The sequence below is a fragment of the Ornithodoros turicata genome, chromosome 5 (assembly GCF_037126465.1).
Source record: "Ornithodoros turicata isolate Travis chromosome 5, ASM3712646v1, whole genome shotgun sequence".
Lineage (NCBI taxonomy): Eukaryota > Metazoa > Arthropoda > Arachnida > Ixodida > Argasidae > Ornithodoros > Ornithodoros turicata.
In genome coordinates, this window is record NC_088205.1 from 30,313,338 (window position 1) to 30,334,701 (window position 21,364).

Genomic DNA, 21,364 nt, shown 5'->3' on the forward strand with positions numbered 1-21,364 from the left:
TGGTGCACTTCACTGAGCTTCACGTCGCTTAAGCCAAGCCAGTCCAGCACTTCGCTTCTGCCTGCAAACTTTTCATACTTTATTCAGTCCGAATTTAAAGTTTTAGCTTGTTCCTTTTGAAAATGACACTTTATGCGAAATTTGCGTTTTGCTCCTGTAAACAATCAATAGTTTGTTCACTCAGAATTTAAAATTTTAGCATGTTCCTCTCCAAAACGAAACCTTCTGAATTCGCGTTTCGCTCCTGCAAACTATCAATAGTTCGCTCAATCCGATATTATATTTTAGTTTTTCTCTAGCAAACTATCTGCACTTCGAATTTAAAATTTGAGCAGGTAACGAAACTTTCTGAATTCGCGTTTCGCTCCTGCAAATTATCCATAGTTTATTTATTTCTAATTTATGATTTCAGCATGTTTCTTTTGAAAACGAAACCTCCTGAATTCACGTTTCGCTCCAGCAAACTATCAATAGTCCGCTCACTGCGAATTTAAAATTTTAGCAGTTTCTTTTAAGAACGAAACCTTCTGAATTCGCTTTTGTTCCTGGAAACTCTCAATAGTTTGTTCACTCAAAATTTAAAATTTGAGCAGGTTCCTATTGAAAACTAAACTTTCTGACTTCGCGTTTCACTCCTGCAAACTCTCAATAGTTTGTTGACTACGAATTTAAAAATTTACTCATGCTTCTTTAAAAAAACGTATGAGTTCGCGTTTCACTCATGCAAAGTATCGTTTAGTCACTCGCAATTTAAAAGTGAACATATTTCCATCGGGAACAAAACCGTATGAATTCTTGTTTTTCGCATGCAGTTCGACGATCGCGTTTCGCTCGTCATTGATAATTACCTCTCGCGGGGGGGGGGGGGGGGGGGGGGTCGGAAATAAAATATGAAGTTCACGAAATATGAACTATCGGAGTATACATCTACACACTTCTATAAAGTTGGCATTTCTGAGGAGGAATTAGTGGCCCTTAATTGTCACAAACCCGTATTACTGTGATAGTACCATAAACTAGTAACAGTTTGACAGCGTATGCGGCTGCTCTGAATAATACTAACCATACGCATAGCGCACAACAACCCACGAAATCTCTTTTTCTGCTTTGTTGGCTTAAAAGCAGAGCAGAAGTTCCCGTCCGTTTTTCGGCTCCTTATATAATAGTTTTTTTTTTCTTTCGTGCTAACGGTGCGAAACTATTTGAAAGATATCTGCTGTGTAACTATAAATAAAGGTATTTGATTAGATTGATAAATAACTCGAAGCAGTGACTTCTACATTTTTGCAGCAAGCGGGTTTGGTATGTGTCCAGCTTACTATCGATAGGTGAAACCATCGATAGTTTTGAACAAAACTATCGATACTTAAATGAGTGGTCATCTCAACCATCGATAGTACTATCGATAGTGTTTGGATGACTATCGCCCATCACTAGCCTGACCGAGTAATACCACGTGTTTATGACGTGTAAACATTTTTTTAGAGTCGCGAAGAGGGGGAGCTGCGGGGGCCTGCCTCTACCATCTTCGAAGAGGACCGAAGATGTCTGCCACCGTCTTGCAAAGTGCACAGCTCCCAGCACAACTCTCTCTACGAAGAGCGCGACGAACCCCAGCACGAACAAGATTTAGCACTTCGGCTACACTACGGACGCGGCCACCCTGTGCTGCAATGCAGCGAAAAATCCACACCCAGTCCCACGGAACTGCCAATGCTAATGATCCCTCAGATGCCTTCATTGGGATCACAATATTCTGTGAATTAAAATTTCCAACCCGCTCCGAGAATACAAAGCAGCGAAACACTTTCGTGACGGTGACCGACATACGCCAGAGCAATTCACTCTGCTTATAGCAACTTGAAAGCACCTAATTTTACAGAAGAGTCATCCCTTCCTAACAGACATTGTGTTTTTTACTTGACCTGCCCCAATTCCGTTATCATTACAGCAAACAGCGACATTTTAGCCCTATGAAACGTCCGTTCGAGCTGTCGCGCATGCGCATTAGCTGTAAGACGCGTGGTTTCACTCAAACAACCCGCTCGCTCACAGTCGGCTCGACCGATTGGCATTGGCATCGCGAAGGAAGATGGCGGCTATTTCCAGAACGTGGAATTATGATAGTGGAATGTTGTGTTGTCGAATTCTAGCGAACGTTACATTGGGATAGCAAAGTACGTTGACTGTTTTGAACAATGTGTATCATCTGCGGGAAGTTGTTGAATGTAACGATGTCCTGAATTTGGTATTTCACACGCTTCAACGTTCAATCTTGCCGTGCTGCTTGGGCATTTGTGCAACACGGGTACGTACCATTTTCTGTGTTTTCAGGCAATATTGGGTGTACGCGGGCAATATGGGGCCCATATCGCCAGGATTTTCCCAATATTGGCTCAAAGTGGGCAATATGGGGCCCATAGTGCCCATTTTCAGCCAATATGGGGAATATGTTGGCGAAACGGGTCCCATATTGGACCCGTATCGCCAATGACCAGCCAATATGGGCCCAATATTGTGTGCTGCTTGGGTTGCGGTGTCGGAATCTTCTCTGGCATTCCCTCTAGAATCTCTGTCGTCCGGCCTGTCTCCTGCCTCAGAGGAAGCAATAGAGCTGTTCCGACTGTCTTCGTGTATACCACCGCAACCGCCGAAGGAAACGAGGCGAGGAGGAAGCTTCTGTGCCACGCAACGCCGAGCCTTCAAAACAGCAAGGAGGATGTTGTCCTGGTATTCCGAGGTCTCCAGGAACTCCTGTTCAAAGTCATCGTCATCGATTGCCTCTTGAATGGCGACGTCCAGGTCCTTGAGCTTCTTGGATCCTTCTTCTAGTTGAAAAATGACGTTCACGATGGAAGCACGTACTGCATCACGGGTGGCCTGTAGCGCATCTGACTTGGTGATGAGACGGATGATCTCCGAGCGTAGGATGCCACGGGTCTGCCGAAGACACTCCATCGACCACAGATGGTGGCGGCCAGACGACGAGGGCTCGTTGTTCCTCCGAAAAATGACGAGAGCGGGTGGTTCCCGGAGCAACCAAAAGGGAAACCAGGTGAAGGCCTGAAGGAGAATCGGTCGTCCTTCCGAGTATCGAGAGCGGGTTAGTCCCGGGTTTCGGCACCAAATAATGTAACGAAAGGAGGAGACAACCGACCCGATGAGGCTCTAACGTTTTACTACTAACAACAAGCAAAAACCGAATCCCAGGTCGCGCCACCGGCGCGCGCTATCCAGTGCCGTGTATGCCAAAGGGAGGCCTATACCTGGAGCTCCACCCACTTTTTGAGCTCTCTGGCCAATCACGAGGCAAAATACAGTTCGCTATTAATCCTAGGCTATCCAAGCTATAAATTAACTGTATGCACTGGGTGTCGACATTTTCGGGAAACTGGATTGGATTGGATTGAATAGGATATTCCCTGACTACCAAGCAACATAATGGATTTTGCGTCCACTTTTAAAGGCGCCATCTGGATCGAGAGGGGCATGTCGGGAAGTCGCCGAGTAGCAGAAGGGCAGAAATAGCAGAAGCAGAAGTGCATTCTAGCAGAACTGATTGGCCGGTAGAACCGCTAGTTGGAACAGACTGCCGGTATTATACGTATTTTAACTATAAAACATAACATGATTGAATCGAGAATGGGCAAAGGTGTTTACGTGAACAAAAGTATGTCATAAAATGAAAATTTTCGGCAATCCGTAGCGTTTTTCCTGCTATTTGCCTGTGATTGCTGTCGTTACTAGGCGTAACAAGGACGACGAAACATGTTATTTTCAGGTAAACGTTGACACTGGAGCGTAATTTAAAGGTGATTTGCAAGATAATTGCAACAAAATGTACACTTACGGAATAAAATTGATGTAATTTGTGAAAAAAATTGGTCATGAAATCCTCGCTTCGCCGTTCCAAGCTACGCCGCTATTTTCGGGAAAATTTTGGTGTCATGGCGGCCCGCATAGAAAACAGCAGCCAATGAAAAACGCTCAATTTGACAGGTCGAGCCTCTTTTTTAGACTCCTCCTAATGGCCAGACTCCCTTTGGCATACACGGCACTGGCGCTATCCAGCCCCTTTTCTCAACACCTATCATTCGTGGTAATGGTAGACGCAGAGCGTGCTATGCGGTGGAGCGTTGTTTTTGGTTCCTCTTCTGAAACGAATGCTGATAAGCACACTCTTCATACGGAACTTGTTGCACATAACACGTTGATTTACTACTAGGGTTGGGAACCCCAGGCCACTTTTACAGTCCCGAGAGTTCGGGATTTTTCCCGACTTATCCCGGGATCCCGTGACGGCATTTCGGGATTGATGTAAAACTGAAAGACACGCATACACAGCCTTTGTGTAGTAACTCGAATTATTTCTGTGTGCGTTTTCTGTCTGTCTCCTCGGCGCTCTGTCACTGCGTGTGAAAGGCACTGTAAAGCGGTAGGTAAGCTGTTAGTATTGGCAGCGGTTTTTGAAAGCTTATTCCGAAAGAAACCCACACTGCAAATTTTATGTGCGACAAAACATTCTAAATATTTTCTAATCACGACTGAAATTGCGGTGAAAAGATGCGGGGCGACGCCTGGTGGGAAACAATCGCCCATTCGTCGAGCAACAGTGCTACATGTCCCCAACCCTCTATCGGCTAAGTCATGGGCTAAGTAGCCGGCTTCATGAACCTTCTTTGAAAAGGTTGTTCAAACGAGATAGTTCCTGACATAGATTCTCTCAAAATGCAGGAACACTGGTACATCGTGGAAATGGATAAGAGAACTGTCAGCAGAATCACCATGAGAGTCACCTACGTAAATATGCACCACGTCCGGCAAGCCGGTGTGGTAACGGTAGCGGTCCACAGGTGTCGCTGTACGCTCCTGTTGTTATGGTATGTTTATGTTCGCTGCCCTACATGGCGGGAACTGCGGAGTTCGTGTCGGGCCATAGACACAGAGTTGCCCGCAATATTGAATCTTAATTTTCTATAAAAATCTAGGAGGTGAATTTGAACGAAATTTGTGGCGTTTAGGTCTAGTGAGCACCCAGGCTGTCAAATGAGCCAGCAGTATAAAATTGTACGCCTGCTGCTTTGCAATACCTTTAAACATTCGTTTTCAATATGCGACACGTTTTATCCAAAAACTGATAACGCCTGCTTTAAGTTCTCCTCAAATAAAAGGCTCGTTTTAATCGCAGTTGTCACGCATAACGCCTACCGATTTATGTGAAACTGTCACTGGATACGAAACAAAGATTCGCTTTGCAAAACTTTTTATTTCCAACCTTTTTTTAACAAGCACTCAAACCTTATTTATACCAGCAGATCAGTAGGCGAACTAAAGTGATATTTACGTGGCAACCCTTTGATACGGGATATCGGGACGGGATCGGGATTTTTGTGCAACTCTCTTCACAAGGTCGTATGCATACGACTCTAATCACTGGGGCATCCACGCTGTTGCAGATACCAAATGCAACGTGCATTTCCTACTTATTGATATTTCCTACGTATCGCTCTTCACTCTTTGTATTCTTCCACGGATATATTGTGTTCTGGCTCGGTGTAGTCCAGCCTATAGTTTTCTGGAACGGCTGTCTCCATTTATCTTTTTCAAATCGAACTATTGCCGACGAAGATAAACGTGTGTGTGGGAGAGAAAGAGAGATGCACTGCAATATTTTGTACAGTCTCACAGATCGGAAGAACCTTTGTGATATCATAGAAGCCTTCAAGAAGCATGAAAGTGACATTTAACGTGGCTCGAAACTCTGCTTCATCTGTGAAGCTGTCCACCAGAAGTCATCATGCAAAATATTTTCGCTCTGCGGCGTATTGTCACGCGCAATAAAATTTACAAAAGACAGTCGGAGAAAGCAATCGCGGACGAGAGACACGAGCCCGCGTGACGTAGAAACTGCTCATTGCCTTTCTTCTTCGTTTTTTCTTCTCGGCTCACGCGCCGCTTATACATGCTTGAGCTGTGCCGTTGGACGTCACTGGTCACGTGCTGGAGCCCGTGATACGTCACGACGTCTTCTCGTTCGCCGATGCGCTCTTTGCATGTGGAGAGGGGTTTTTAAAGATGTGCGGAACAGAGGCTTGCGCGTGCTCTGTAGGGCACCTGCGCTCAATCGTTCTTTCGCAGGAGCTCGTTTTATTCGTTGCAGAAGACGTCGCAGTGAAAAACAGAAAATATTTTGGGGGTCACTTCCATGCCCCTTTAATGCTTCTTGGTGGCTGTTCTGGCTAGGAGCCCAGTGCCCAGGAGTGAGTTGGGTGAGTACCTAACGTGTTTGCCATGTGACGACGCATTTGATTCAGTTTCGCGTTGCAACGTTCGGATATTTTTCGCGGGGGGGGTGCCTAAAAACAAAGTTTCACACGTCCAAAGGAAAGTCGAAATTTAGTATGTAACTCCCTAAAAGAAAAGTTCGACCGCATAACTAGGGTTTGGTAACCGAAATACCGGGATCCCGGCATACTTTCATGTCCGGAAATCCCGGATTTTCGGAGATGAGAATATGCCGGGATCCCAGGATTTCGGATGCAGAAGCCTATGGTTATGCGGTAAAATTCTGTTTGTGGAGCCCACTTGTCCTACGCGCGTTTGATGACTGTGGATAATATTGCACTTACCATCATATTCCTGGGTGAAAACAAGAAAACACTGAGCGGAAACATCGTTAATATGCAAGACAGCATCTCCAAGAAAGGTCATGGCGACATTTTATGGCAAACGAGGATGCTGTACTGCACATTCGTAAAACCCTCCACCTAAGGCTACAATACCAAGAGCACGTTACATCCAAGAACCCACGAGACTGCGCCGGAGTAATAGTGAAGAAAAGCGCTAGCATAAATTGAGACACTGCTCGGTGCCTCTCCATGACAACGCCCCGGCCCACGCATTTTGCAGATGCGACTACACGGGAATGTGGCTTTTCAAGCAACTTGCAAATCACCCTCTTGATTCTCCAGACCTTGCCCCCCGTGACTTTTTCTTGTTCCGTCATTTAGAGACGTTGATTTCACCTACGAGGACGCTGGTTTCACGATCATAATGAGCTGCTGCCGAACATTGTTTTCGGGAATGCGAAAAACGAAAAAAAAAAAACAACAAAGAAACTTCAGCTCTCTTTACTAGTTTGAACCGCACCGGCTTTCAACAAACATAACAAAATACAGTTAACGTTTCGGGTCCCATTCGGGTCCTATCATCAGAATGACGCTGTCCTGGTCGTCACCGGGTATTTACGTAGAAGAGGAGCGTAGCATTCTGGGAGGGGGCCTGGTTGTCGATTGATAGCTTCTTTTGTTTTCTTTATGTGCCATGACTCCAGCTGTCTCCTCACCCCCCATTTGTTCTTTTTCGCCAGAATGCATGGGTTGTCAAGGTCTAACACGTGTCCTGTTTTGCGCGCGTGTTCACACAGTTCTGTTGGGTTTGTTGCTGATTTCTCGATATCTTTCTTGTGTTCCTTCATTCTTGTTCGTGTCTTCCTTCCTGTTTCTCCGATGTACACGGCAGGGCAATCTTGGCAAGATACCTTGTATACAACGCCTCGTTCTTCTTCCGGTGGTGTTCTGTCCTTGGGGTGGCTTAGTACGTTCCTCAGTGTTGTCGTGGGCTTAAATGCAGTTTTAATGTTCACCTGGGAGAGCACCCATGGGCAGCCCAATTTCAACGACCATTGCCAACTTAGTCATGGAGTTTGTTGAAGACAAGGCCTTAAAGGACGCAGGACAATTCATCACCTTTTACAGACGTTATGTTGACGACACATTTGTGATTATTAAGAAGAATTTCACCAACACATTCTTTGACAAGCTGAACAGCATTCATCCTAACATCCAGTTCACGTGCGAGGAGGAGAAAGAGAAAAAGATCGCCTTTTTGGATGTCCTCGTGCAAAGAGACCCGTGCGGAAACTTGAAGACCTCGGTTTACAGAAAACCGTGCGACACAGGTCAGGTCTTGCATTATGGTTCGGGGCACCCTCTTGAACACAAGCGATCGGTTGTTCGTTCCCTGCTTTCACGTGCCATGAAGATCCCTTCAGATCATCAGACAAGACATGAAGAAATAACAAAGGCCAAAGCGGATCTACGAAGAAGGGCATACCCCGAGCAATTTATCTGTAATACATACCACCGAATGATGAATACACGCCCGGAACAGGCGGAAAGTAGTCAAGAAAGACCCATGTACGTTACCATCCCCTACCTGAAGGGTGTGTCAGAACCAATTAGACGGGTGCTCTCCCAGGTGAACATTAAAACTGCATTTAAGCCCACGACAACACTGAGGAACGTACTAAGCCACCCCAAGGACAGAACACCACCGGAAGAAGAACGAGGCGTTGTATACAAGGTATCTTGCCAAGATTGCCCTGCCGTGTACATCGGAGAAACAGGAAGGAAGACACGAACAAGAATGAAGGAATTAACACAAGAAAGATATCGAGAAATCAGCAACAAACCCAACAGAACTGTGTGAACACGCGCGCAAAACAGGACACGTGTTAGACCTTGACAACCCATGCATTCTGGCGAAAAAGAACAAATGGGGGGTGAGGAGACAGCTGGAGTCATGGCACATAAAGAAAACAAAAGAAGCTATCAATCGACAACCAGGCCCCCTCCCAGAATGCTACGCTCCTCTTCTACGTAAATACCCGGTGACGACCAGGACAGCGTCATTCTGATGATGGGACCCGAATGGGACCCGAAACGTTAACTGTATTTTGTTATGTTTGTTGAAAGCCGGTGCGGTTCAAACTAGTAAAGATGTCTACTCCCGGCAATTGGACTATATTCACAACTTCAGCTCTTTACGAATCAGAGGACTTGCTAAGAGACGTGTTAAGTACACTGGTGTTCCTGGGGGCCGGATGGAAAAATAAATGCACGTTCTTGTTCCATTAATTGTTAATCCTGTGCCAGCCTTGGAGACTATCATGCAAAGGTCCAAGTAGAAAGAAAAACCCGAGACAGGTAGAACTAAAGACGAAACACACGCGATGTCAATATCATCATGTATACCAATTCGCCTGCGCCCCTTCCCTTCTACCGTCAAAAGAAAAGGTCACCGACGCTCGTCCTTGTGGTTTTGTCGTGAAGTTTATTGCGTACATCTCTTTTGAATGTGTTCGTATCGAAGTGCTGCAAACCGGCAGGAGCAAGCGAATGATGCACCCAGAAGGTCCCGTTTTCCATGCTGTCTCGTGGTATTCAGGGATTGTATTACAAGGAACCGTTCCTCGGAAAGAAAACAATAAAAAAATATATTACCCGTGTCGTTGTATAACAGTAATAGCCATTATCTGAATGTGGCGTGAATGTGAAACGTGCGGTAATGAAATAGCTCGCAAATTGTGTTCTCGAAAGCACGAAATCCATCTATGCATGAGTTCAGATTGACGAATGGCCTCAAACTCGCACATGCATACAGCAAGTACTTACCAACAACATATGACGTATGAGAGGTATAAAAGTGGCCTACAAAGGACGTATGTCATGAAGAACATGCGTCAATTAAGGCCCCATATAGTGTTTTGCGAAACTGAAAATGAACTACATGAGAAAGCGTGCAAGAGAAAACCGGAAGGCGGACTATACCGTGTAGAGGAGGCGTAGTGCGTTCCTCTACGTGGGCCTTGCTCGTTGATGATGGAATGCTCCACAGGGGCACATGTGCTGAGGAGATTCTCAACCGTCTACCCGCAGCAGTCTAGCTTAGAGCACTGCACGGGCCCAGGCTTACCCGAAAGCCCGAGCCAGGCTCGGTCCGCGGGTCGGGCCGGGATTTGCGTTTTTTATGCGCGGGCCTGGGCCGGGCTCGGGGTTCAGCCACCGGGTCCGGGCCGGGGCCGGGTACGGGCTTGACAACACCATCCATGGACGGGCATGTACGCGAACATATTTGGCGAGACTGGACAACTGGATTTTAATGTCACTTTTTTTTCAGGTGTATCACGGTATTCTCATCTGAAAACTATCACTTTTTTATATGTGATCATGCTTATTTCGTGTAATGGGTCTGGATTTAACACGTGCACTCACACACATTTGGGGACGTTTGGTGTGGCAGGCGCGCTGTGCAAGTCCTGCACAAGGGTCAGTTAGGTTAGGTGTTGGGACATATTTCGTTCCCGTGAGAGTCCTGTACGAGGGTCAGTTAGGTTAGGTGTTCTGACATATTTCGTTCGCGTGAGAGTTCGAGAAGGGGGAATAACACCGGTGCATGCGCAATTGAGCGGAGATGAGTCTCTCTTGGTCCGCAAGCTACATACATATCGCCCACGCGCCACTGGCCGCACCCTTCCCAAGCACACAGCGGCTTGCCGGCAGAGAAACACAGCCTATAAAACACAGAGCGTACCTCCTCACTCTCCACCAATTAGCTTCCTCTATTTCCTCGCTGCGCTGTGCTCTTTCAATACGCGGATTTGAAGGGATACCAGAGCAGAGACCAGAGCATAGCGCACGTAAAAGGAACCCCAGGTGGTCCAAATTATCCGCATTCCTACCCTGCGGCATGTACAACATGTCACCACACTGCGCCGACAAACCTTACGTGTAACATCACAGTACCACAGTGCCATTTGTGCTCTTCAGTAAATCTAAATACGTCCCCGAACCTCGAGAACACATAGAGCAGAGGCGGGCTGCGACCGGGCCTGAGCATGGAAACAGTCTGGTACGGGCCGGTCCCGGGCCGGGTGCGGGCCGTAGCAGCCGGGCCTGGGCCGGGCACGAGCCTGAAAATTAGGCCCGTGCAGTGCTCTAGTCTAGCTAGATCCAGGGAGATCCCGAGAGAACTGGACTGTGGCTATCCGTGGTGCGCGTCTTCACATATAGTCTACGGCAGTATTGCGGAAAAGAAATCGTGCATTTTATTTAACCCAGGGCCTAGTGTTACCTCAAGACCTATGGTTACCTCAAACGCCCCATAATACCTTAAGACCCCAGGCTGGGGGTAACCCCAGGAACAAATTTTCAGTCCTCAGAGAGCACTGTCGTACATTTGCAGTGCTGGGGTCCTGTGAGCAGTGCCTCAGATTACTTGCGGGTCACCCCGCGACCTTTGTCATTACCCCCAGAATATGTTGAGGTGACGCCAGGTACTTTAGCGGTAAGACCCCAAGGGCTCCTAAGTCCTGGCTAGACCACATAACATTTTAGGGTAACCACATGGTTAGTTATGGTATCCCCAGACCGTCTTAGGGTAACCCTAGGAGTTGCTTGGGCTACCTCAGCAGAACCTCAGGATTTCTGGGGTAACGTCAAAATTTTCTGAGCTTACCTCAGACCTTTTTTCAATAGGGCATGCTTTCTTTTCTGGGTTTTGTTTAAGTGTATCGTTTTCTAGACACGAGTTTGGTTGTTCACGTACACATTTACGTCGTTTAGTCCGTTATCTAAATATTTAACACCTAGCATGAGAAAACATCATTCTAAATTATTTTGTAGGAAGCGTGTAAACGTGTAGCCACTTTAAACGCACATATCCTGAAGTAAATTCAGCGTAACTCAATTGCTTTCGAGTCACGTAACTGCAATTATATACTCTTTTTTGAGTAATTTACATAGCACAGGTTACGAACGGACGGCAGTTTCCCATATTGATATTTTAGCAGCGACTGCATCTCGTACTTTCCGGTTTACTTGCTGTTTCGGCATGCGTGGGAGAACACTGCATGTAATCTTGTTCCAGTTGGGTCATTCCAGGCCGAATCACCCAAAGGTCGTGCTCGACCCCACTCAGTTTTGCTTCCAAAAATTATCATGGACTCCTTATTGCAAATAAAGATATTTTTCCGAGTTTTACTGGACAATGTTGAACCGTTCTCGATTTAGGCGGGGTCAAAGTTCGTCAGAATCGCGAAAACCATGCTACGAAAAAAGTTACCTACTGAGCAGGGTTTTGCGTCTAGGTGGACTTTAGTGACATAGAATGAAAGAGCGTGATCCTAACATTCTGCCAATATCAAGTTCTTCCCTCGTGTTTCATTTTCGGCCAGCGAAACAGGGCTGCTTTTTGGCGCTATTTCTTACAACTCTGCGCCTTGCTAAGGGCACTTTTCGCACTAGCTGCAAGGGACAAATAAATTCAGCGTGTTCTGGACCTTCCATACTTCAAAATAATCACATGTTTTGAAGGCCGACCACACAATACTTTTTGCCCAGTTTAATCCCAAATGCCGTAGTTCTGGTAAAGTTGGCCGTTTTCAACGACATTTTTGAAAATGAAGCGGTCGGCCGAGATCAATCCAAATACCTAGATGGAGATGACAGATCAATATACATACTAAAGCATATAAAAAATTGAGAAGGTACTTTTTGATAAGGGCGAGAAAATATTTTTTATGTCCCACATGGTTACGCGTGGGCCGCACGAGACGGCTCCCTGTGAGGCGCGCGAACAGATCGCGTGCCTAGGTTTCACAAGCCGCGTCGTGCAGGCGGATATGAGCATGTCCTCCTTTTTACCAGCCCTTTTGTTAATAAACTGTGTAGTTTTTATTGTTACCAGTGCATTGGTAAGTATTGTTAGTAGGTGTTTCTCAGAGTCTTTCACTCGCGGCGTTTTAAAGTAGTAGTCATGAGAAACGACAACGATGCTTTCACACTCACAAGGAACATTATGAGCAAACCATACTAACCCTTCAAATGCGCGTTTCTTACGATTAATAGCAACGCAGGTCACGCTGTGAGCGGATGGCTTTTGCTGCATTGTAGCGTCCAAAAACGCGTTCGTACGTCCACGTAACCTTTAACACATGGCCTTGAAATCGGCTTAGGAGAGCTCATCCGCGGCTCAGCTGATTAGTTTATGATCTTTCTCATATGTGATGCATGTCGGGTAACCAAAAAGGTTGTTATTGCTCCAAGTTTCTTGCTGAAGTCGTTGTGTTGAACAATGGCCGAAGTAGGAACGTCAGCAAATGCGCGCGTGCAAAATGAAGGACTGCGGTATGAAAGTGCGTGGCACGCACGGAAACTCCAGTCGGAGCAGCATTCAAGACCTATCTCTTCGGTGTACAGAGGAAACTGTAGTGGTCACTTCTAATGAGATACCCTACCAATGGTCGCCTTTGCTTTTTAACGTTTCGAAAAGAAAATATGAAAGAATATTGAAACCGTTGTGCATTCATTTATGCGGGTATCTTTTTGCTCTTACTTCAAACCGTTACAATCGCGAAAATAAAATATGTAGACTGTCTGAATTGCAAATAAACTGTTTTTATCATTCCAGCCTGCTTGGGTGATCATCAGCAGCCTGTTGTTCAGTGTGGATAGATTAGCAAGCACCACATGAACGTTTCGGGCTAGTACACGGTAGTAGCATAGATGTGACTTAGCTGAATATAATGTCTGTTCTGGTCCTCCATAACGGATAGAAAAACTTCACCACACGGAAAAACGTTATCCGAACCAAGCCTCGCGACCCACCCGTGCGCCGTTCAGCGTAACTATGTGTAGAGTGGGTGGGATATAAAAAATATTTTCTCGCCCTTATCAAAAAGTACCTTCTCAATTTTTTATATGTTTTAGTATAGATATTGATCTGTCATCTCCACCTATTTGGATTGTTCTCGGCCGACCGCTTCATTTTCAAATATGGCATTGCAAATGGCCAACTTTACCAAAAGTACGGCATTTGGGATTAAATGGGGCAAAAAGGATTGTGTGGTCGGCCTTCAAAACATGTAATTTTGAAGTATGGAAGATACAGAACACGCTGATTTTATTTGTCCCTTCCAGCTTGTGTGAAAAGTGCCCTTAGCAAGGCGCAAAGTTGTAAGAAATAGCGCCAAAAAGCAGCCCTGTTTCGCTGGCCGAAAATGAAACACGGTGAAAGAACTTGATATTCGCGGAATGTTAGGGCCACGCTCTTTCGTTCTATGTCACTAAAGTCCACCTAGACTCAAAACCCTGCTCAGTAGGTAACTTTTTTCGTAGCATGATTTTCGCGATTCTGACGAACTTTGACCCCGCCTAAATCGACAACGGTTCAACATTGTCCAGTAAAACTCGGGAAAATATCTTTATTTGCAATAAGGAGTCCATGATAATTTTTGGAAGCAAAACTGAGGGGGGTCGATCACGACCTTTGGGTGATTTGGCCTGGAATGACCCAGTTATATTTCGTTGTCCCAGGGCAAAGTATAAAGATACAAGGAGCATGGAAAGACTCTGGAACAAACTTTCAATCTCGCGGGGCAGAAAAAACTGCTCTCCTCGGCTGCTTGTCTGCAATGCACGTGCCTCGCCAATACTGAGGCGAGCGCCTTCTCCTTTCTGTCTTTCTTTCAGAGCCGCCCGTCCCGCGTCTCGACTGGTCGCTCTCGCTAGCAGATGATTCTCGGTGGCCTACGACAAACGCTCTGCCAAATGACGTCACGAGACGCGAAGAGCCGTTGCGCGAAGTCGCCGTCGCTGCGCGCTTTCTTGCAAAGCAATTTTCTCAGTGAATTCGCACCTCCCAAAGGAGATATTTTGCGTGACATGCTCCTGAAGGTAGTGGACTCATATGACAAAAAGAAAATGTTCCATGTGCCTTCCATGCTCCTTTAAGACACACTTTATGCAAGCTTTATGTGGTGGTCAAGCAGGCATACCCTCTTGCAAAGCATGCGGTATCACTTGCAAAAACGGTATCCATATTTCTCTCATTTATTTTTAAGATGATGAATGGGGAGTTTCACTCATAAATTTTCATAAAGAAATACAAATCTACAAATATATACAAGTACCGCGTACACCATTATGAATGTGGTATTGGAGCAGATGCGCCCCGAATCGGGATAATAAAGATAAATCATTGCTCATGTGCTTCTGCTTTGCATTGCATAAATAACATCTCACGCTACATCTATATTTTGTAATAATAAGATTCCAGTTATGTTATTAGTATCTTGTACTGATCAATTACATAATTGTTGACCATTCGTCGCTCTCAGTATGAAATGCCTGCTAGACCACCACTATTATCCGAGATCACTGCAATAGTCGTGTACCCGAGTCATATTTACGTCTCCACGCCATTCTAAGCTTTTCAGTTGAGGTGTTTCAGGGAACAGGCCTTCCGAATTTGGTGGCGGGTTTGATAAATCCGGATTTGAAAAAGCATTTGATTGGCAGACACAAATATAAATCCGGACTTCATAGATCGGACTGATGGTATATAATGTTGGCAAAACGGGGAGCTGGTTTGAATCCCAGTTGTGTCGCCAAATCCACATCACCATTCGACGTGTCATCATCATCATCACCATGTATTCGACGTGGACGTAGAGTACCCCGCTTCTGGATGTGTTGCGTTTACTTATACATGGATTTCTGCTCGTGTGTGAAGCAGCCAGTTCCTTTTTTCCTTTTGCTTTTTTACTTCTTCTTTGCAGACAGAAGTCAACCGCATACGACGATTTTTCGACGGAAAACCGGCCACCGTCACCGGTTTTCCGCTGAGCCTACGGGAACAATGCGAACGTCACCGATTTTCCGACCACAGCGGTGGGCAGAGATATCCGGCGAAAAGCGAAAGCGGCCGCGCGACGGCAGCCAATAGGACCACAAACGGAAATGACGACAGGCGGCCGCTCCACGTGCGGACGCGGCGGGCATTTCAGATGCCCGTATGAGCCAACCTGGGGAGCTTTCCGATAGCTAAAGATGCCGTCTTTGCGAATATGCCTTGACCGCAATAACTTCTTCTGTGTGCCACTACAACTTTTCTATGTGTAGCAAAATATTTATCAGTTAATTTGAAGTCAATATTTAACACGGACTACCGAAACGCCCGTTAAGGCGCCACCGTCCACCGCGCAGTCGAAATCTGTGCATGCGGTTTGTCCTGCCGTTTCTTCGCCGGGTTGTCGTGCCGGTGAGGAAGTTGGCCAGTTTCCCGTCGAGAAATCGTCGTATGCGGTTGGGCCGTAATACACGGAAATTCGGCACCGTTGCATGTCTGAGGGAAATAAATAATATGCCCGCATGGAAGAAAGTGAATTTCCTACAGGAGGCGTGGTTCATGTTTTCAACATGCTGATAACAAAGTGGCAGCTCGGACAGACTTTCCAGCAGCAGCACTTGGTTTGATTTGCTTAATGACGATTAATAAAAGCGAAAAAAAATAAGGTCTATCCTTACAGTGGATCGACTGTTCTGTACTGCAACAGGAACCAGTTGGGTAGACTGTCGGAACGGCATGTGCATGCAAGTATAACATGCCACGTCAGACTCGCGCGTCGTGCGCGTTTCGTATGCGGTTGGAGCGATTATTACAGAGAAAGGCGATCGGCGACGGGTGACCAAACGACGTATACCTCTATTGTGTGTGAAGCGCGCAGTGAAAGCATGCAGCGACGCTTGGCTTGCCATCTATGGTGTTCACGCGTCCTTCACCATAACAAAGGGATACCGCGCTGCCCTACATTGCAAGTTTACGGGAAAAGAGCCACGTCACCAGGATACATAGATTCATCTATTGTTACACAACTCCGACGGTGTATCCGTATACAGCTCCCGCATGCAAGGATGTCTTCCCTCTCCATCTTGTCGGGTTGGAACGCGTATTCAGTGCCAATGGCATTCCTTTTATTGCGATTCATGCCCAAAGGGATGCGGATGACTATTATCGATAACAGTTGTCCTTATCGGATCTGCAGATACGACGTCTTAACAGAGGGCAACAAACCGGGCTTCACCTGTATCCCATGCCTACGTTGTGCCGAAGCTTCGGCGTCCGCTTCATCGACAACGCATGTCAGTTGTTGTTTTTTTGTGTGTGTGTGTTAGCGCCGCGAAGCAACTGTGGCTATGTAACTGTATTAATCGCTGGTGTAGCTTGAATGAAGTCACTTCTACGCTGTCTTGAAGTCAGGAAAAAAAGTTCCATTCGGCTAACTAACCAACGCGCATATGATCAGTTAAATACGTTCGACCATGGCTCTTTCTTTCTCGAGGTTATCTTCTTCACAAAAGTAATTTCCGAACACTTCCCCGGAGATTCAGCCACGCGAAGGTTCTTCGTCCGCCCTGACAGTGGAAGTGCGTTCTTCAACTGTGAAGAGGTGTGACGTGAACCATGCTTCTTTGGCACTTGAGAACTCGTCTCGTCTCTCTAACTGGCTATCAGGTTAACAGACCCTGCAAGACTTCTCATTGAACGACAAGCCCTACTGAAGACAGAGCTTCGTAGGAAACGAATCTTATTTTCGAAGTGCTGCGAGTTAAATAGGATTTGGATATTTAGCTAATATTTAGGGATCGGCCAACACAACCGCGAATCCGCGAATCCTAGGCAGGGATTCGAGATTCGGGAATCCGAATCCCAGTGCCCAAAGCGGCGAATCGAATCTTTCGAATTCACCAACCACGTTTGTTTGTTTCTTTTTAAAATTGGCGCCTCCGGAGACCGCCGTAGGCCCGATTGGCCGGCGGACCCCGGGGCGCGCCAAAATCACAGCATAAAGCTCCGACATTACAAATTTAAAAGTAACATAGTTTTGCTTTTGAGTTTTTCTTAGTTTTATGGAAAGAATTCAGACTCGAGTGTTTATGTATTTCCTGCAGTCGATGAACAACATGTTAAATAAATTACATTTAAGAAGAAGTATGTTTTCTCCTGAAAGTGGACTATTATTTAATTTGTTTTTCATTAAACAAATATATCAAATTGCTGCTTAAAAACACTTTTTAGTAGAAGTGTGTGTGAGATTTTTTTTTTTTTTTTTGCTTTACCAACTTTTTTTAAGAAAGGATTCGAAAGATTCGAGATTCGTGGATTCGCAGAACCTTCCTTGGGTAAGGATTGGGAAAATTCTGGATTCGTCCCATCTCTCCTAATATTCCTTGAAACCCAGCCGAACCCATGGACAACAGTGTGGGCCAGCCGCTGTCGGTACAGTAGGTGTGACGCTTCGTAATTTTGATAGTTATTTGGTAAAGTACTCTTAACCAATGGTGGAATAGCCTGATTCGATCGCTACCTTCAACTGCAAGTGCTGGATTTCAACCTCGGCAACCGTTACACAAGCTTCAGAACCTCTGCTATATGTCAAGCTAGTTCATATTGACCGCACGTGAGTACGTTACAGCCAGATGGGTATACAAGTCTACTTCTGTGGACACATTATGACGAGGAGGTGCTTTAAGACACTTACGCATTGTCTAACAGTCAATGCAGAGATATGTTTGGCACGACACAGATGAAAGGAAGGTGGTAGTTGTTCCTCGCCCTCATGAGTGGCTTCCGCCGTTCGCCAATTTACGGCCCCGCCGCGTCCTAATTGAGACGGAAGAACCACTCAAAAGCAGCGACGGGACACTCCAACGGTACATTGTCTCTTGTCTCGAATGGCAAACGACTCGCACCAGGTCACAGTGCACGCCCACAATGGACTACACATACCGCGTTACGAAATTTGTCTCTGGTGTCGTATTTCAATATTGAATGATGAAGCAATCGTGACACATTGGCGAGAAGGAAAACTGTGCCCTCTTCCCCGAATGCAAACCAATGTGTGCCAGCATCTGCGTGGGGCGTCGCGGTGAAATGCCGATATATATTGTACTTTTTGTGCTGCGTGGGAGAAGACGACCTTGGATGACAGGTGTTTGGTGCATCGTAATTACACAGAGAACCCATGAAGAATACAAAATAACAGCCAAAGACATGCAAGCGTCACACGTTGTAATGCCATGATGCGTCAAATAATGACAGTTTCTCCCTGAAAGTTTTCATAACGGTTATATATGTACTCAATGGTTTATCCAGAATCGCTAGCACCTGGGGGGTCATTATTCCAGTTTCGTGTTACAGCTTTCTGTATCACTGCCGACGTGCGTCTAAAAGTTAGTCCCCTATGACAAATACCCCCCATTCGTGGTGCAGAGGAAAGACGGCGGAAGAGTGGGGGCGTCACAAAATATTTCAGGAAGGGTGGCTCTGGATAGATCACTGAGTATACCTCCGTGTGCTGAAGTTATCACCCGAACTTCAATTAGCTAGGTTAAGAAAGCGCAACAGACGCTGCAGTGACAACGTGCGGGTGACCACATGGAGAGTTGACAGATTATCCACTTACCTCTCGATTCCTTACGCAGTATGTATCTCAAACCATCCATATCACTCACTCACAAGCCGCACTTCACTGCACTAAGTTGAGATCGCTCCACAACTCGGCAATTATTGCGTCAATAGCGGTTCACTTTCACTGTACAAACCGGCCTCTCAGTTTGGAACACCAATTCGAAGCCAACAAAGTGCAATGAGTACACACAGTCGTGGTTTACTTCGCCGTCAGCACACGTTTTGACAACTCCTGGAAAACCACGTGCACACCAACAGGCCAACGAGGCGAAGCACGTTTTGAAAACCCTCCCAAAGCGATGCCAAGACCGCCAGCAGCGCCATCTCCGTTTGTAAAAACGAACCACTTCGCGCCGAGGGACTCTTCCCAGAGGCGGCGTCACGCTATAGGGACTGTGCGACAAACTGGTGGCGTCGCTATGCGGCCTCCGGAGAAAGTACCTGGCGTGACAGCCGTCGGGTAGCGAGCCTCGTTTACATGTGAAGTGCGAGCGTCATCCTTCGCCACACTGGACCTGTTGCATCTTTAACTGTGTAGGCACCTGAAAGAAACTCTGCACTGGGGACCAGATGTGTAATTTCTCGTGATTTCTATGCCTCGAATATCACCGAGAGACTCGCAGGGAATAGCGTTCGTGACGCCTGTTCGACCCTTGCATGGGGTGCACAACATGAGCGAATGTATTCTATTGCTTTTGTTCTAGTTTCGATGAAACTGAATAAGGACCTGTAAAATGATCAGTAACTTACAGTTGCCACTTTCCTGACTGTGAAACGCTGCTGGATACTGTATCAACGTCAGATGCACCGGCTAAACGGCAACTTGTTTCGAGGTAATTATTGAGGTGATTCATCGCCAGTCCTCAGAGCCAATATTGCTCCCAATAATTTGGTTGATGAGCATTCACAGTAAAAACGGAAGTTCTACGTCGTCCAAGAAGTTTAGTAATTACGCATCGACCATTTCACAACCGTCGTGCTGCAAGGCCACGGTGGCAGCCGATATAAAAATTACAAAAAATTTCTTCAAGGATTTCTTTGGCGTTATTTTATCTGAAGGTACTGGAAAAACTGCAGCATAGGTTCAGAAAATATGTTATGACCAGATATGTTTAGTTACGTGGATAAGACACGATGTAGATTTCGGCGACGAAGCTATGGGGCAGTGATCTGCCAAAAGGAATACGAGACTCAGTCAAAAGCATGATGTTTCAAGTGGTTGGGTCAGAGAAACGCTATATAGTCTTCGCTAGCAAGCCAAGATTTTGTGAGGCATCAAATAACCATCCTCTCGACGTACCACTTGCACATGTTTTGATGTTTTGACAGAGACGCGGGTCGCTGGAGCTCCTTCCGCACTGTTAGATACATTATAAATACGGTGGTTGCTTCTGTGCAGTTTGTCTCCATTATCTCCACAGGTTCCACATTATTTGCGCTTCGTAAATCAGCCCTTTTATTTACGGCGGTCGCCACGCAAACTACGGTTCCACTTGAGAATGCATAGAACGAGCGGCGTGGTATCACGTCGGGTACCTCCAAGAACGCCGCTGGCGGCGCTGTTGCGACGGAGCAACGCGCCCCCTTTAGGTGTCGCACGGTGGCTATGGTCACGCTGTGTATCGCGTCAACCTTGTACGATCAACCTCCTCTCATGCTGGGCCCGCAAAAAAGAGCTCCCCTCAACATATTTATTGTTTGTTTATTCCGCATATTTTGTCCGTTATGTCTACTTAGTCCTGCAAAAATGATGCGGAAAAAATTACACGCAGTCCTCTATTACCGTCGCTGACGCCGTTGTCGTTTTCATCGTGGTTACGCAGGCAGCGAAAAGAGAAAGTAGTATAACACGCCCCTCACACTCGCCTCTTGCGACATCACTGACTAATTTTCAGGAACATGCTGCCCACCGATTGAACGGGTAGAGAGGCAAGCTGAACTAAATAACTCGACAGAATTCACATTTGGAAAAAGGAGAAAAAATTGAGGGACGGTTAACGCTTGGATTTAACACGAATTAGCAGCGGCAGCAGCTGCTCAGGGGTGGTGTAGGCACTTTCGTCGCTACATTGTTGACAAATGGGGATTAAAGAATTTTACACCAGAGTTTCTACTGAGTGTGTTTTATTTCATTGTTCCTCACGTAGCGTGGATTAGAGCTTTGTGATCTTAGAATTGCGTCGCGGGAATTGACACTTCTTGCACCAATGTTCAATTCTCGAAGATCAGGTCGATGCACGAATTGTAGTTGGTGGGGGGTTCTGCCAGTATG

The 21,364-nt window shown here is 46.2% G+C and overlaps 1 protein-coding gene across 1 annotated transcript in view; it reads right to left on the reverse strand.

Moving 5' to 3' along the window:
• LOC135394281 (transcription factor SOX-5-like) overlaps positions 1-19,330 on the reverse strand; it is a 511,283-nt gene extending 491,953 nt beyond the window's left edge. The window contains exon 1 of the mRNA XM_064624960.1: positions 19,088-19,330. The gene's annotated coding sequence lies outside the window, so the exon portion shown is untranslated. The remainder of the gene's footprint in view (positions 1-19,087) is intronic.
• Positions 19,331-21,364: the final 2,034 nt, after the last annotated feature.